Below are 17,783 nucleotides of genomic sequence, written 5' to 3' on the forward strand. Positions count from 1 at the left end.
ATATTCATAATATCTACTAGAACCCCTGTTCGGACATATTTCTGTAAGTTACAGGTCTACAATTTAAAAAAAAAATTTCATGAAAAACGATGGATCACTTTTGGTACAGAAATCTAGACCTCAGTGTAACGCTCAGGAGGTTAATAAAAATAATATTATTAGTAAACAGGAATAATCCAGCGCCAATATATTGTGCAGCGCTGTACAATAAATAGGGGTTGCAAATGACAGACGAATACAGACAGTGACACAGAAGGAGAGGACCCTGCCCTGAAGAGCTTACAATCTACAATACAAGAACAAATAATTATTATTATTACGACTATCAGAGTTATATATTTTTTAATTTGAAACAATATTTTAAAGTGTTGTCAATTTCCTACAATGATTCACTGTATACTTGTAAACATATGTTGTGTGCATAATCCAGCAGGGCATTAGCTATTAATCGTACTGGCAGAAGTCATTTCACTTAGGGCCCAACATGAGCTAAACATGTGCTTTAACATGCCAATGCATATGCATTGTAGGGCTGTTCATTCACAATGGCGTACAAATGCACTGTAAACTGGTGACCAACACACTCCAGTGTTGTGATGGGAAAAGGGTCATGTGCATTTTTTGCCTGGCTGCATTGTGTTGGTATCCTACCCATGGGCAGCCTAAAGCACTGCATTAGGTTGGATATGTCTGAAAGTACAGAATTCTTATTCAGTTCTGCCTAGCTATGGTACCATTTCTAGGTACCTTAAAAGCAATGCAAGCGAGTTTATTTTGTGTATATCAAAGTGGTGCAGAACGCTGCTGATTTTAGGTTGTCAAACGATTTGATCTATTTTTTTACCCCCCCAACTTGGATGCTGGATGCTGCACTGTTTTCATAGGCATTTGTTTCTGTGGAATCCTTTTTTGTTTTTTTGTTTATTTTTTTTAATGTAAATTTTTATCGAAGGATTTTTAGTTTCCACATTCTTCTGTGGAGTGTATGTACAGGTTGACAATCAAAAATCCGGCAACCTCCGGACCTGAGGTGCGGCGGATTTTTGAAAATTTGGATTTTTTTAAAAGGTTTACTTACCTCCACACACAGACCAGCCTTCCTCTCACAGCAATGCGGACATCCGATGCAGTTCCAGAGAGCAGACAGCAGGGATTTCTTAACGTGTATTTAGATTAGCACGCACGACCTAACAGCTGTTCCAGCGCCTTGAAAACATTAGTGGCCAAACAGTGTAATGCAGTATCTGTATTGAAAATGCGATCCAAAATTCATGCCGGGAAACTGAAGGACCCGGATTATCGATGGCAGGGTTTTCGATTATCAACCTGTACCTTGTAAGCAATCATTGCCTTGTATTTTGTGTGTGTATGTATGTAATATAATAAATATATATATATATTAAATATATATATGTTACTCAATTATAAAATCCCATCTATCTATTTTAGTGTGTGCGTATATGTATTCATAATCTATAATCTCATCTATCTATTTTAGTGTCCTGCAATTTTTAGGTGTGTCCTGCAATTGCAGGCTTTTTTGCTTAGACCCAGGTTAATACAAGACTATTTTCGCATAGCAGAGATTTTACTTGTCGCTATGACCAATGTTGGTCTGCAGAGAATATTGAATAACTGTGTCTCCATGAAAAACCTGCAATTTCCCCATTATACCCAATTTATAGCTACCTATGGTTGCATACGCATACAAAATGTCCTTTTGGATTGTTATGCTGTTTTTGATTTATTCAAGAAATCTAAATGTACCGTATTTTTTGCCATATAAGACGCACTTTTTCTTCCCCAAAACTGGGGGGGGAAAGTTAGTGCGTCCTATACGACAAATGTGTTAAAAAAAATAATTCAAATATTATACTCACCCGATACCCGATCCTGCGTGTGTTTCTGGCTGCAGCGTGTCTCTATCTTCTCTCCTCTGCCAGCATCGTGTTTTCTCCTGTCTGTAAAGCAAAGCGAAAGAAGCCGGCACAGCGCCACCTGCTGTTCCCGGTCCTAACTGCCGTACAATAGAAAAAAAGCACAGAGTGATCAGAAGGGGAATTTGAATGACAGAGTGATCAGAAGGGGAGTTTGAATGACAGAGTGATCAGAAAGGGAATTTGAAAGGTACAGAGTGATCAGAAAGGGAATTTGAATGGCACATGAGTGATCAGAAGGGGAATACCGGTATGAATGGCACATGAGTGATCAGAAGGGGAATAATCTTTCAGAATCCTTTTTTCTAGATTTTCCTCCTTTAAAATTGGGTGCGTCTTATATTCCGGAGCGTCTTATACGGCGAAAAATACGGTAGCTATTTTTTCCCTGTATCTGTAGTCTGCTACCCATGTCATCTTAAGGTCACATGTGGGCATTCTAACAAATCACTATGTCATAGGAGCTGAATTTGTTTTTATAGTAACAGCCTGTATATTATTTATTTCATGCCTTATTCATATGTATGCTCTGGAGTAATGTGTGTAACCTAAAATAAGCCATTTCTCTTCTCTTGGTACTGTTGCCCAGCCTCAAATGTTATTCCTTACTCCATGATAATGAATGGTATGTATGTTTAGATGATCACTACAACTATTAATGCACTCAGCCTGAAAACACTTTTTTCTTTTCTTCTGTAGAATGCATGGTCATGTATGTGACATAAAACTAACCTCCTGACAGTCATGTCAATGTGTATGCTATTGTGCATTCCAGGATTACCATGTGCAAACTTTTTTTCTTAAAATTTTGTACTTAAATTAACAGCACCAAAAAAAAGGGAGAGGGCTCAGTAGATTCTCTGCTTCTTCAGTGTCATCAGTCTTGTCATCATGTGACTTGTTGTCCACCAATAGGCTTACTGTAAGAGTTTATCTTCATAAACCATGAAAAATTGTAATTCTTAGCTACATATTAATAGTACAGGCTTATCTTTTTATGCTAAAATACTGCAGTGTAGAGATGGTTGGTTTTATAAAAGTGGGATGTGGCACAGTATGGTGCCTGATGTATACAATCTGATTGTTGTTCTGCTGGGTTCCTGGGTTAAAGAATTTCTACTGAGATTACAATGCCAAGGACTGAAATACCTATTTTTCATACACAAACTGTTGCTTAGGCAATCTCTGTCAGTCCTGTAAGCATATTATTAAACACATCCCTATTTAATATACAGCGCTGCATAAGATGTCGGTCCCTTATCCACTCTTGTGTTGCCTTATCTATGTATTTTTGGGTAATAGCCATGTTGGAAGGTGGACCTTTGGCCCAGTCTAAGATCCTGAGCACTGTGAAACAGGTTTTAAATGAGGATACCTCAGTGCTTAGCTCCATTCAGCTTTCTCCTAACCCTGACCAGTCCCTTCTTCTGTAAAATACCCCCACAGAATGATGCTGCCACCACCATGTCTCACTGTTGGGATGTTAATAGGCAGGTGATGAGCAGTGCCTGGTTTCCTCAAGACATAACATTTAGAATTGAGGTCAAACAGTACAATCTTTACTTCATCAGAGCAGAGAATCTTGTTCCTCACAGTCAGACAGTCTGAGATTCCTTCAGGTTCTTGTTTGCAAACTCCATGTGGGCTTTCATGTGTTTTCCACTAAGGAGACTTTTCTGTCCAGCCACTCTGCCATAAAGCTCAGATCAGCAGAGGGCTGCAGTTATGGTTTTCCTTCTGGAACTTAGTCCCACGCAGTATCTCTGGAGCTCTGTCAGAGTGACCATCAGGTTCTTGATCTCCTCTCTCACAAAGGCCCGTGATTGCTCAGTTTAGCCAGGCGACCAGCTCTAGGGAGAGTCCTGGTTGTGTCAATTTTCTTCCATTTGAAAATTATGGAGGCCGCTGTGCTCTTGGTAACATTTAGTTTAGCTAATATTGTATTTTAACCTTCCCCAGATCTGCATTTTAACAATCCTGTCTCTCTGCAGCCAGTTCCTTTTGACCTTATGGCTTGTTTGTTGCTCTGCTATACATTGTCTGCTATGAGTCCTTCTATAGAGAGGTGTGAGCCTTTCCAAATCATAACTAAGTAATTGAATTTACCTCCGGTGCACTCCAGTCAAGGTACAGAAACACCACAGCAGTGCTTTTGTGAAAGATCTGAATATTTATGTATATGATTTCAGGTTTTTTTGGTAAGAAATTACCAAAAATGTTTAAATTTTTGCCCCTTCCTCTCGCAAGGAACCACTGCTGCCTAAAGTACTGCTAGCTCTGAAAAAGCCAAGAATTTACTGCCTGTTACCAATCTCAAGTGCCTAGCAGTTACCAGTAGTCACTCAGGAAAAGTAAATGGCCCAGTTTGTTGCTGCTAATGTGAACTAAGCCTTACTTGTTACACCACATTGATCACACTATTACAGTACTGTACAGTTGGGCCATAATTCATAGAATGGAAAAATTGGACATACCAATAGGGCACGCATAAGAAAGTTGGAACAAAGTTTAGGAGGTAGGTAAAACACTGACACTAATAGGAGTTACTGGATACCTGTAACATAAACTACTAGGAACACTAAATTAGCCATGCCTTGCCTCACCCCTTTTTGACCACCCATCTACAGCTTTCTCCCACCCGGCTGAAAAATTATTTCTGGGGAGAACAATGTATATGTTTATATACAGTATATATTATAGGTTCACTAGTAATGGTTTTCTGCTTGGAAACCTGATCTTGTTAGCTTATTGAAGGGATAGATCCTTCAACAATAATCCTGTGCTTGTTCTGACATTTATAATAGACAAAAATGAATACCACACCAGGTAGGTAAGCTTTTTTTTAGCCATATTTGCTATACGATCTTTTACACTATAGACTTTAAACCATCTTTAGTTTTTGCTTCTTTTCAATCTGAATATCTAATGATGGTATATTTATAATATATTTAAAGTTGTTTTGTTCAGATAATACATTGCATAGAGCCTCCTAAATTCTAGTGAAGTATTTAGAAATGACGATAATATTCAGTAGATTCAAATGTAATATCCCAATGTTTATCCAGTTAGATTGAAGTGCAAGTTGAGTCCCATTTGCTTTAAAAATACAATGGCCATTGCAAATTCATAGGGAATAAATGTTGATGTTTACTCGAACAAGCGAGCTATAAGTGTTATGCTTATCCGTTTGCTGCAATTAAACTTTTGCTTTGTATCTTCAGTTGTGTTACTGATCTAAACAACATTTTGGTGGCAAGTAAACCTTGTTCCATGGGTAGCCCTATCTGTGTTTTTTTTTTTTTTTTTTGTTTTTTTTTTTCCTATTGGGAAGTTTAATAATAAAGGTATTTTCTGAGCTTTTATGCCAAAATGGTCATGTTTAATCCATTACTTGAACCTGTATTGGTTTTGAATTGCAGTTACTAATTTTTCTATAAAATAAACCACTAAATATATAAAATACAATACATCCCATCTTTAACTTCAGTATAGTGAGTGATATGATTGAAAACCCAGTATGGGTAATATGTTACTTCAATAAGTTAATGATATCCTCCTTCACACAATGTTGTCAAATATAAATTCCATGCTAAGGGCTGCTAAGAACAGCATGGCAATTAATATTAGGAAAATATGCAGATCATTTCTCTGACTTTGACTTGCTTCCTTGTTACAGTGATTCTGAAAATATATTACTCAGAAGTTTTGCCAACTCAGCCTGTTAACTACCACTGAATGCCAGCAAAGCAACCTGTTTTTTTTTTTTTTTTTTTTTGTAATTCCTCTAAAGATAAAGATTGATTTCTTAAGTCTGATAATAGGCCCTGTCATTTAATTGGGACCCAGTAGTTACTCAGTGACTTGGGGCTCAGCAAGAGGAACCACAGAATGTAGCGAGAAAGCGCATGATGCAACAGAAGTTGTGACCCATGACAAGTTACTTTAGGTAGTTTGGAGTTTCTTTATGTATTTTTTTTTCACCCCCTGCACAAGAGAATGGTTATAGGCATCTCCAGGACTACTAGTGCAAGCACTGCTGTTCAACGATAGTAGTACTTAATACTCAAAATTTATGTTCAGTCCCTTTTGTACTAAGGGCACCTTTATGTCCTAACCATCGACATCAGTTTTGGTGGGTTGCATTAAGGCAGCCTATTTGTTATATGTTTACAGCGCAGCTCCACAGACCAGTTAAGGTCTGCACCAAAACGTACAGTCACAATTCACAGTCTGTGGTGCTTCTAGTTTTCACATCACAATCTAGTGCCTGTGTTACAAATCTCATTGTTATGATCACATATGCCTTTCTGAGGTTCTGTACTTTCCAGTAACTTTCTAGAGCAAGGATGCCCAACCTACGGCCCACATGCCACATCCGAACCACAAAGGTGCCAGATCCGGCCCTCTCCTCATTCCCTCTTTGGTCTCTCTGCTCAATGTCTTGCATGGGGCATGGGGCCCGCACATCTCCTATGCTTCTCTATAAGTTCCTGCTACCAGGAAAGGGAGCATGTACCAATGATGTCAGCAATCGGCTGTGGCTGCTCCCTGCCCACCTTGTACTGTGAGATAATACCAGCAGCAGCAGCATGAGAGCTGTGTCTTGTGTCCATGCAGCTGTCATTATACACATGCATGAACCTTCATATTTCCTACAGTGATTGTCATAGGAATAATGAAATTTTAAGAGTACACAGGGGACCCTGTTACCTGATATGAAGCCAAATTTCAGCCCCCCAAACATAACAAGTTGCCAGATATGAAGTCACAAGCATAACATCCTAATACCAATCAGAGATATTTTTACATTAAGGGGTGCTTTTTCAAGACCAAGGTCCCCAAGCTGAGTTTGCATGTTAGGAACCCCCTGGGGGACACTCTCATGGCAATGAAAATTAAGGTACTGCCATTTCGCTCTTGTGTTGGTGCCCCAAAAATATGCTTGCTCGCTCACAAAATTTAAGGCTGTGTTCAGATTGGTGGTGAGGTTGCGCTGCGGTTACCCCTTTCTCATGCCATAGAACCCTAGCTAGGGGGAGACGCTCAGTTTTGCTCACTGCCGCCTGAAGTCAAATCTGTAGACACTGCGGTGCAATGGACTGAGCAGCTGCTGGGGTGCCTATTACACATAGCTGGCCACTTACCTTCTCTGAACTTCTATTTCTCTTGAACAGAGGGATGTTGGCAACTGGAAATGTGTGAGCCAATAGGAAACCCCCAGAGAGATGTAGGGACCTGAAGATGTAGTAGTAAGAACATGTCCCACTTTGATATCTATCATGTGAATTGCATTTCTCTGGAAGTATCCATTGCAGAGATCTTGTGGTACAATAAAAGGTTAGCAGCCCCCTATAACTGACAGGATGCATTGTATGGTGTAGTTTCTGCTCTTTGGTACAGGAATGGGGAGCAGGGAGCAATATAGTTTTATCTTTTATGTACTTGTAGCACTCACATGACTGCCCAGAAATTGCTCCCAGAAAAGAAATTGTTGGCCATTTTAGTGTAAATGCTCTCATAATATTTCGGGCCAGTATACCATGTGCACTACAATATGAGTGTTTTGTGATTATCATAAGGCAACAATCTAAATGGGCCCCAAACTAAGATTTGCGATGGGTAGTTTTTAAAAAGCAGTGATGGGAGGAAATGTGCTTTAATGATGTATTAATAAACACAGAGTTTCAATAATCTGTGTCTGTTGTACACAGATTTATAAACAGGAATACATGTTTGTTTTTTTACTGTACATTTGTTTTGAGAAGTTTATTATTTATTGTATGTTTAACATATAAATATATTACACTGTTTCATCACTGATCAGGAGTCCTTTGGTTTAATCGTTTGGCCAAAAATGCAAATCACTGGAGGGAAATGATGTTGTCTCCCTTTCTGTGACACATTTTCAGCCAAATGATTACAAGCCTGCCCACCACGACAAGGTAGACTCTTTGGGGCAGGAGATACTCTGATCTACACTACGCTACCCTACTTAATGCTAGTCATCTTTCCTTTAATGTTGGATGTGTGTTCATATTAGACCTCATCTAACAACTAGGTGTGTGTGTGTGTGCGCGTCCCTCTCCTAACCGTAACATTCCATCGTCTCCTGGAATGTAACTTTACAAAAAGGAAGGAGGCAAAAAGTAAGTAGCCTCCTTCCCTTTGGCAAAAGTAGATTCGTGGCTGCACATAGTGGAAGACCTCATCCCCACAATTTTATTGTTGAGGTCTGTGAGCGCTAGTCTTAACCTCCCGAGCAGTAACCCCGAATGTGGCTTGGGGTAAAAAAAAAAAAAACAGCTGAAAGTGGCCACACTCGGGGTTAGCTAAAAAAGTAATAAATACTTACCTGGTCCTATCGCCGTCCTTCAGTGTCCTGCCCATCTGTGCCTTTCCTCTGGCTGCGTACTCTTCCTTCGATCTGTCCCCCGGCAAGTGTGCTAACGTCTCTCTAGGGGTGCAGCGGGAATTTGAAAAAATTTTGTATTGCATTCAATACAAAATAACTGTATTGAATGCAATACACTGGATTTATATGTAGAAAAAAAGTACATTGTCTTTTATGAAAATTTATTTAACAGTATATTATAATATTATGAGTATAATAAAGTTTGAAACACAAAATCATGACAAAGTTTATTATTACATATTTTTATTATTTATTAATAAAATAAATAAATAATAAAAATATGTAATAATAAACTTTGTCATGATTTTGTGTTTCAAACTTTATTATACTCATATTATTATAATATACTGTTAAATAAATTTTCATGAAAGATAATGTAGTGCTTTTAGACATATAAATCCAGACAGAAATGAACCTCCCAGGAGGTTAAAGAAGTCCTAAAAAAGACCCCACCAGCACCACATTAGAAGAAAATGTCTTTATTGCTTTATTTTTATTTTATTGATTTACTTAAATTTTTTAGTAATATTTACCTCTGCAGTATTCAGCAAGTCCAAAAATGAAATCCCACTAAGTCAAAGGCACAATCCCACGAAGGCACTAAAGTTCAGCTGTTTACAAGTGTCCAGCCAATCCAGCCAACCTTCCCTAATGTAAAAAAAAAAAAAAAATTGTGGATAGAAAATGGGGGCATGTGTGCCCCTCTCCTAACCATAAATCGTCTCCTAGAATGTAGCTTGGCAACAAAGGTAGAGGCAAAAAGTGAGCAGCCCCTTCCCTTTGGCAAAAGCACAAAAACTAATAACCTTGCAAAGTCCAGCAATGTTCATAGATTCAATCCCAGGCTGACTGATCCAGCGCTAATGACAGAAGCCCTGCCCAACTGTGGGTATTCACTCCTATAATCTTTTCTCATCTGGATGGTTTATTTGCCCTGCAGAAAAAATACCACTTATTAGGGTTTTTGATGAAGGAAATGGAAATAAATGATACAACACATACCTGATTGGGATGAGGTAATCGCTTGCAAAGGAACCAACCAACAGATCTCCCTGTTACTGTAGATTTGCAAACCAGATAGTTAGCTTTGGTACCAGTTGGATATAAAGATTGGCACGAGTTCCGTAGGGACGGTGAATGAAAATTCCACTTCCAGTATTGCAGACCAAACAGTAACTTGCCCTACACCTTCAATGCCAATGTTCTGGAGAAAAATGATAATCTGTGTTAGAATAATTCTTAAAAAGAAATCAAAATAAATAATACATTCATGACCTGTTTTTATAAAAGAGTGATAGCACTATGCCACATACCTGAATGGTTGCTGGACCAATGCCTGGCTACAAATCTTCCATGTTGCTGTTCTCATTGATATCAGGAACACGTGTCCAGCAGAGGGGACAGGTAGGCCTTTCCGTCAGCCATGTGTTGATACAAGCCTGGTGGAATTCATGTCCACAGGAGAGTTGTTCGGTTTGCTCTCCCAGTTGATACTCCATTAGGCAGATGATGCAGCTTGGCTGATCCTCCGTTTGTTGATCATTGGCAGGGGGTGTCTGGCTGTTCTGGGATCCTGGATAGTATTCATCTCTGCGGCTGACTGGGGAACGGCTTCGGTCCCTTTGTGAGGAGTCGATGTTCAGATGCCTTCTTCTTCTAGGTCTTTCAGGCAACAGATGTTCTCCCACTCGGCCTCTGAGTGTAACTCTGCATCTGGTCTGATGACCAATTGGAGAATTTTGGCCTGCAGTGACTCCTGTTTGGCCTTCCTCCTGTGATGGCATTCGATGGATGTTGGGCCGTGAATGGCCTCTCCGTGTTGGCATCCTGATGATATAAGATGCTCTTGTAGATGATTCACCTAAATCTGAAAAAGAAATCTGAAATCTGCGGAAAATCTCAGACAAAGCACTTTAGAGATGCTTTCAAAGTCGCCTTTCAATAGCATATGAGAAATAAGTGTCAGTTGGTTTAAACCTGCTGCCCTTAGCCAACTGGCCAATGGCATTGCCCAACTTTTTTATGCAAAACATTATTTTTTTTAACTCCCACACAATTTGAGGGGGATCCCTTTTGTTAGGCATTCCACTGGATTTGTATCAGGTTGTATGGAGACAGGCCGACAAATGTTAAGTGTGTACGGTGTATTATAGAAAACCCCTATAAAATCCTTACACACAGGTATCTTACGCCTGACAGATTGTAGGTGATCTTTTCTAATTTCAGTCGTTTCAATTTTATAATTGGAGACTTGGTACCCAGGTAGGCACGTAATTTTATATATTATGGACCTGCCCAAGCAACGTTCTATATTGGTCTGACATGGTTGGCTGGCTGATATTCCAGTCATGCTTGAACCCACTAATTTAATGTGGGTCTTGACAAACCTTGACATCCCTGATAATGTGTTTTGGGATGAAACTTTTTTTCTGACTGCATGTGATGTCCTTTGGGAAAACCTGATTACTGCACTCAAATAAATAACCTCCTTGGCCGTAATCCCCAGTGTGGATCGGGGTGAATTATCTATGCCAAAAGCGGTAACCCCCGAGCCACACTTGGGGTGGAATTGCCAGAGGGGTTAAACAGCTTACCTTGTAAGTTGTGCCCACAGCGTCCTCCAGCGATGCCCGGCATCCTCTTCCCCTGGTGATGCCAGCTGGGCATCTGTGTAACCTGGCAATGCCCGGCCATCGTTTGCGTCGCCGGCGTGTGAACGTTGGGGTTGCGAGGCCAGGAAAGCAGATGCCGGCTGGGCATCTGCTCAGGAACACGTGGCTGGAAGGCGGGACCAGGCGAGAAATTTAAAATACTAAGTATTTTTAAATGTACCGCTTTTACATTTAAAAATACTTAGTATGCATACCGCCATGGAGGTTAATAGTGCACATACGTCTTTTATTAGGTTCTTTAAAAAAATGGTTTTACACTATTTGTGGTTCCATTTCCTGTTTTCTATGAGATATCAACACATTTACTGGAGATGGGAACTGAATGGATAATGCAAAGCCTTGTCATGTGGAGTGTGTCCATTATCTGCATGTATTAAGAAGACCTGGAACTGAACAGATAACAGAAGGGTTCATCAAATCAAGAATGTCTGTTATCTGCATTCATTGAAGGAACTGAACAGATAACACTGAACATAAGTTAAACAGGATCTGCAACCTGGAGTGAGAATATTCACTTTGTGATCTGGTGTGCAGTGATTCTGGAGCACAAGAATTATATTCCTGATTCTTTTCTGAGGGAGTTCAGTCTCCATTTGGAATTAAAGGACTCTGAATTTTGGAATTATAGTCATGTGGATAAACATAATGATTGTGGATTATTTATCCCAATTTGTTTATATTTTTGTGGATGTGTTTTAATTGTCCTTTGTTTATTATGAGATTATTAGCGCCACTTGAATATTTCTTAATGTTTTGTCAATTGATTACACTCTGAAATTTGATGCTTCATACCTTGTGCACATTTTACTGTGTGGTTCTTCTTGATTTTCCCTAGTAATATTTAAAAAGGGATGCTCCAGGAGGAGAATAAGATGAGATAAGCGGCTCTACAGTTATCTGGTCCCCAGGTTCCCATTCTGTCCTGCCCTCTCCTTTCCTCCCCTCCATGTTTCATGTTTTTTCTGTTTTTTTTCCTCTTTCTTTCGTGTCTGACCTACTTTTAGGTAGTACCTATCAAACATTTTTTGGATAGATATATTTTATAGTTTGCAAATATTTTGCCTTTTGGTTAGGAATCTCCACTGTACTTTATGATGGCACCATCCAGATGTTGGGTGTTTACACTTTGGCTCATGGTACTGTGTTCTTTCTTTGTTTTCTTAGTCTTCCCTTTTATTCATAATTTTCTGTATTTCTTTGTGGTTCTTGATATGTTTTTGTCTATAAATTTGTTCTCAATAAAAATGTTAAAAAAATGCATTTGACTCTCACTGCATGTTGTAAAAAAAGGGTTTGTTTGCGGTTAATCGGCCAGTTGTAAGCACAATACTTATTCTGTCTTTGTGCACAAGATTCCATGTCAGTATAATACAGATTGCATTGCTGCATGTCAGTGCATGATGTGTTTGTTTATGTGTTAATTTGACACTGATTGTTTTCTGATTGTAACAATTCAGTTCTTGTTTCTCTGTTGTGATTTTGCTCATTTGGTTTAGATACAACTCTCCCTTTTGTCAGTCTTTGCCACCTCAGATGCTATCCTTTTCATATTTAAGTTTCGAGGGAGAAACAGATTGCTGGGACAGCTCTACTATTTTCCCAACTGAGCCTCCCAGGACTGAGTAAGGGCTCAATGATAGGTAAAGCAGTGTTCTCTCCCAAATTTTTTTTTTTAACCATGTGGGTGGAAACTGTAGCCAGGTGGTCTAAAAGTGAGAGGGGGAAGTCGCAGCAAATTTAGAGCTCCTAGGTTTTTATACCATAGGCATCCAGTAACCTCTATTATTGTGTCAGTGTTCTACCTACCCCCTATACTTTGTTCCAACTTTCTAAAGCTTGGATTGTCAGAAAGTACAATTTTTCCATTTTTTTGTAATGTGGTCCAGTGCTGTGTATTTTATTCCAACTGCCTAGTGTTCAATGTTTTAATTATGTAATCCCTTGTAGTAGTGTAATATTGTGATCAGTGTGTCATAACAAGTTCGGCTTAGTTCACATTAGCAGTAAAAAACTGGACCATTTACCCCTCCTAAGTGACTGCTTGGCAACTACTAGGCACCTGGGTTTGGTAACAGGCAGTAAGTGCTGGGCTTTTTCAGGCCTATAAGTTTTTCAAGCAGCAGTGGTTCCAATTGAAGACTCAGCACAGCTAGAGAATGGGGGAGGGACAGCCTGTGTCCCGATCTCAGATGTGCTTTTCTCCTCCCTCCTGGTTCTTATCAGCAATCAGCTCTTATGAGCTGAGAACCGAGGGAGCAGAGAGCTGCTGATAAGAGCCAGGGGGAAGAGGGATGGCAGCAAGGCAGCCCGCCCACCGAAAACGGGCTGGTGGGAACTATGGGTGGATTAAGAGATTGTCATGTATACAAACAGAGCTTCACAAGAGAATGTTTCTGGTAATTTTGGCTCCCCAAACAAGACATATTAAAAACAGAGACAGTTCTTGCACATCCATATTTTGCTAATAGTGAATGAGATAATAACCAACTCTAAAGTTGATGATTTGAGATTTATTGCATTGGGTAATGTTGAACCACATCCAAGGGATGTTTTTGGAATTCTTTTTGTTGTTGGAAGTAATTTAGTTTGTATTGTATACAAAATATTAGCAGCCTAGTGAAAGATATACAGTGATACTTCAGGTAACACTTTTTTCTTGCTAGCAAATCTTTTTTTTCACTGTTTGAGAGATTCTGCTAAAAATGTAAAAAAAAAATAAAAAGCATGAAGTAAGAGGCATATACTGTATCAGAAAGTGAGAGAGACATCGCTTTACATACAAATGGGGCTTCTCTGCTGCTTGTGTGCAAGACGGAGGCCTAATGGGGGAGGGGGTGTTTTGCATGACTTGCAGAAGAAATCTTTTGCTAAACACAGCTGAGGTTGTGGGTGATCTTAAGTACTGAGCTCTTTTTCAAACTTTTGTAACCCTTTAATGACCAGGACAAACTGCAGTTGTTTCCTTTTGCATATCAAAGCACAGCTTGCTCCAGAAGGTACTGAATGTCTAGGCTCCATTTGTGTGTGATTAGCTCACAGTGAGCATCTCTATTTCCCCTTTGGAATATGGACAAGGCAATGGCTGTCTTTGTGCTGCATGAGGCACCCAGCTCCTGGTGGATGGGGTAATAAAGTCCCTTGGATAATGTTTATCCGTAAGGGAAAGGGGCCCTGTGCAGCACCAAGTCTATGGGCATTCCACGTGTCTCTGCATATGCTTGGAAAAGTGGTATTGGTATGGGGCGGTGCACATCCCCAGAAGGGGTCGGGCTCCACCTCACACAAGGGACCACATCAATCTGCTCCAGTGCATAAGAGGAGAGTTCAGGGAGCTAGATGGTCTCCCTGGGGGCACTGTGAATGGGGACACAGTTCTTGTAAATCCATACTCCAAGGAAGGAAGGAAGATGCTTTAAAGAAAATCGTTTTGCTGTTTGTTTTGCAATCTCTTAGTAATAGTGGTTTGAATTGTGGTTTCATTTACGGAGGATGATTCCATCCAGGACTGGTGTATGATGTTTGGTGACAGTGCTATCTTAACAGGTTAGACGATTTTGTACATTTTATATTTTGTAATAGAATTTTGAAAAAAGTTCTTTACAGTTTAATATATGGTTTATTCACTTCAAGAACAATGGAATTATATTTGTTTTATCGCCTTTTGGTCTTGTAATGTGAAACTGTTTTTTTTTGGCACCACTTTTATTAGTGAGTAATTCTGTCACACATACATATATACAGTTAGGCCCATAAATATTTTGATAGACAACTTTTTTCTAATTTTGGTTCTGTACATTACCACAATTAATTTTAAATGAAACAACTAAGATGCAGTTGAACTGCAGACTTTCAGCTTTAATTCAGTGGGCTGAACAAAAAGATTGCATAAAAATGTGAGGAACTAAAGCCTTTTTTTAACTCAAAAGTAATTGGACAAATTAAAAAGCTGAAAATAAAATGTTCATTTCTAATACTTGGTTGAAAACCCTTTGCTGGCAATGACAGCCTGTAGACTTGAACTCATGGACATCCCCAAATGCTGCGTTTCCTCCTTTTTAATGCTCTGCCAGGCCTTTACTGCAGCGGCTTTCAGTTGCTGTTTGTTTGTGGGCCTTTCTGTTCGAAGTTTAGTCTTCAAAAATTTACGTGAAATGCATGCTCAGTCAGGTTCAGATCAGGTGAGTGACTTGACCAATTAAAAAATATTCCACTTTTTTTGCTTTAATAAACTCCTGGGTTGCTTTGGCTGTATGTTTTGGGTCATTTTTAATCTTTATTATGAAACGCCTCCCAATCAATTTGATTGCATTTGACAGTATGTCTCTGAACACCTCAGAATTCATTCGGCTGCTTCTGTCCAGTGTCACATCATGGATAAACACTAGTGTCCCAGTGCCACTGGCAGCCATGAACACCCAAGCCATCACACTGCCTCCGCCATGTTTTACAGATGATATGGTATGCTTTGGATCATGAGCTGTTCCACGCCTTCTCCATACTTTTTTCTTGCCATCCTTCTGGTAATGGTTGATCTTGGCTTCATCTGTCCAAAGAATGTTTTTCCAGAACTGTGCTGGCTTTTTCAGATTTTTTTTTTTTTTTTTTAGCAAAGTTCAATCTAGCCTTTCTATTCTTGAGGCTTATGAGTGGCTTGCACCGTGCAGTGCATCCTCTGTATTTACTTCCCTGCAGTCTTCTCTTTATGGTAGACTTTGATATCGATACACCTACTTCCTGGAGAGTGTTGTTCACTTGGTTGGCTGTTGTGAAGGGGTTTCTCTTCACCATGGAAATGATTCTGCAATCATCCACCACTGTTGTCTTCCGTGGACGTCCAGGTCTTTTGGCGTTGCTGAGTTCACCAGTGCTTTGTTTCTTTCTCAGGATGTACCAAACTGTAGATTTTGCACTCCTAATATTGTAGCAGTTTCTCGGATAGGTTTTTCTGCTTTTGCAGCTTAAGGATGGCTTGTTTCACCTGTATGGAGAGCTCCTTTGACCGCATGTTGTCTGCTCACAGCAAAATCTTCCACATACAGGCAGCCCCCACCCCCTCTCAAATCAACTCCAGGCCTTTTATCTGCTTAATTGATAATGATATAAGGAATGAATTGCCCACACCAGCCCAAAAAATAGCCTTCGAGTCAATTGTCCTATTTCTTTTGAGCCCCTGAAATGAAGTAATTGTGTAAAGAAAAGGCCTTAGTTCCTCACATTTTATGCAAATGTTTTGTTCAACCCAATGAATTAAAGCTGACAGTCTGCAGTTCAGCGGCATCTGAGTTGTTTCATTTAAAATGAATTGTGGTAATGTACAGAACTAAAATTTAAAAAAAATGTTCTGTCCAAATATTTATGGACCTAACTGTATATGATGGTTAGGATATTGCTTAGTTATACACAAGTTAATATTTGTTTAAACACTCGGGTTATACATGATTTTTTGGATTCATAAATTTTAGGGAGTTTTTCTCAAAAATGAGGGGTGATGAATGCCAACTAATACTAATAAAATATACATTACTTTTAGGAATGATTGCCATATTTTCTGTCTTCCCTTTTTTCTCTGGGGCCAAATTGAGAGGACACTCTTGGTATGCCTTCATATAGGGGGTAGTAAGACTAACAAAGTAAGTCTCAAGTTAATTGAAAGTGAATCAAAAATTAAAAGTGATTCAAAAAACAAAAAAAAAGTTGGGTAATGTTAAAACCAGAACATTTAATAGGCTTGGGACTATTTAAAATAGGATATGGGGCAAAAGACCTCCTCTTCTAGTCATAAAAGATCCTATGGAATCTGCCTTGCCACAGAAAATAGGGGACTAATTAGGCCGCATGTAGTTTTTCTTGTAAACATACAACAGCTTATATTCCCAAGCAAAGGAGATGCTGTTATACGCTTATTTGGTCAATGATCCAACACTGTTTGCCACTGATTTAAAATTAGGATGTCCAATGGGTAGTTTGTAAAACGTAGTGATGGGTTGACATGTGCTTTAATGTTGTATTAATAAATACAGAGTTTCAATATTCTCAAGACCTTTACAATCTTATTGTTGCAAAACATACTGATGATGGCATTGATTACAGATGCATTTCTAAGCTTCTGAATGATCCACTGAGCACCGCCGAGGCCGTAATCTGGAAGTGGAAAGAGCATCAATTCACCCTTAACAGCCAGGTTTTCCAAAAGAATAATCCGGAGAGTTGTCAAAGAGGCGAGTATCACTCACAGAGAGCTGCAGAAAGACCTGGAATAAGCAGGTATAGCTGTTTCAAAGAAAATAATAATGCACTAAACCGACATGAGACAACTTGACCTGGATGTCATTACACACACCATGTTTGGAGGAGAAAAGGCACTGCACATTACCCAAAAAACACCATTCCAACAGTGAAGTTTGGAGATGGGAACAGCATGATGTGATGAAAGGAGGGTGGACATTTCTGCAAGATCATGATCCAAAACATACAGCCATGGAAACCCTCAATTGGTTTCAGAGAAAGATAATAAAGCTGATAAATTGGCCCAGTCAATACCCAAACTTGAATCCAATTGAAAATCCATGGAAAGAATGCGAAGTTCAGAGTTCATAGAAAAGACCCCTGGAAACTTCAAGATTTGGTTGGTGTGGAAAAAAATAACACCTAAGCAAAGTTTTCGACTAGTTTCTTCATACAGTAGACATCTTGAAATTGCCAACAAAGACTTTTCTATTAATACCGGTAATTAAATAAATTTCAGTAAGCATGTTCAATACT

General features: G+C 39.3%; 1 long non-coding RNA gene across 1 annotated transcript; it reads left to right on the plus strand.

Moving 5' to 3' along the window:
- Positions 1-14,431: 14,431 nt before the first annotated feature.
- LOC140332542 (uncharacterized) lies at positions 14,432-17,782 on the plus strand. The gene is made up of 2 exons (XR_011921161.1): positions 14,432-14,564; positions 17,112-17,782. It is a non-coding gene; the product is annotated as an uncharacterized lncRNA (long non-coding RNA).
- Position 17,783: the final 1 nt, after the last annotated feature.

This window comes from Pyxicephalus adspersus, chromosome 6 (genome assembly GCF_032062135.1).
Source record: "Pyxicephalus adspersus chromosome 6, UCB_Pads_2.0, whole genome shotgun sequence".
Taxonomy (NCBI): Eukaryota; Metazoa; Chordata; class Amphibia; order Anura; family Pyxicephalidae; genus Pyxicephalus; species Pyxicephalus adspersus.